Source organism: Cebus imitator, unplaced genomic scaffold (assembly GCF_001604975.1).
Source record: "Cebus imitator isolate Cc_AM_T3 unplaced genomic scaffold, Cebus_imitator-1.0 Scaffold0, whole genome shotgun sequence".
NCBI lineage: Eukaryota > Metazoa > Chordata > Mammalia > Primates > Cebidae > Cebus > Cebus imitator.
The window spans coordinates 2,631,733-2,632,620 of record NW_016107315.1 but is presented as its reverse complement, the minus strand read 5'-3'; positions in this window follow the sequence as shown (position 1 = coordinate 2,632,620).

Here is an 888-nt window from a genome sequence, read left to right as displayed (position 1 = left end):
TTAGTAGAGACAGGGTTTCTCCATGTTGACCAGGCTGGTCTTGAACTCCCGACCTCAGGTGATCTGCCTGCCTCGGCCTCCCAAAATGCTGGGATTACAGACATGATCCACTGTGCCTGGTCTCATATATAACTTTTGATTCCCTCAAAACTTAACTACTGATCAATTACTTTTGACCAGAAGCCTTACTGATAGCATAAACAGTCAATTAACATATATTTTGTGTGTTATATGTATTTTATTCTTTTTATTTATTTATTTATTTATTTTGAGACAAAACTTTGCTCTTATTACCCAGGCTGGAGTGCAGTGGCGCGATCTCGGTTTACTGCAACCTCCGCCTCCCAGGTTCAAGCAATTCTCCTGCCTCAGCCTCCCTAGTAGCCAGGATTACAGGCACGTGCCACCACATCCGGCTAATTTTTGTTTTTTGTTTTTGTTTTTGTTTTGAGATAGAGTTTTGCTCTCGTCGCCCAGGCTGGAGTGCAATGGCGCAATCTTGGCTTACTGCAACCTCTGCCTCCCAGGTTCAAGTGATTCTCCTGCCTCAGCTTCCCGAGTAGCTGGGATTACAGGTATGCACCACCACGCCCAGCTAATTTTTTAGAGATGGGGTTTCTCCATGTTGGTCAGGCTGGTCTTGAACTCCCGACCTCAGGTGACCAACCCACCTCAGCCTTCCGGAGTGCTAGGATTACAGGTGTGAGCCACTGAGCCTGGCCTGAAATTTTAGTAGAGATGGGATTTCTCCATGTCGGCAAGGATGGTCTGGAACTCCTGACCTCAGGTATTCCACTTGCCTCAGCCTCCCAAAGTGCTGGAATTACAAGCATGAGCCACTGCACCTGGCCTGTATACTGTAGTGTTACAATAAAGTAGTGAAAAGAA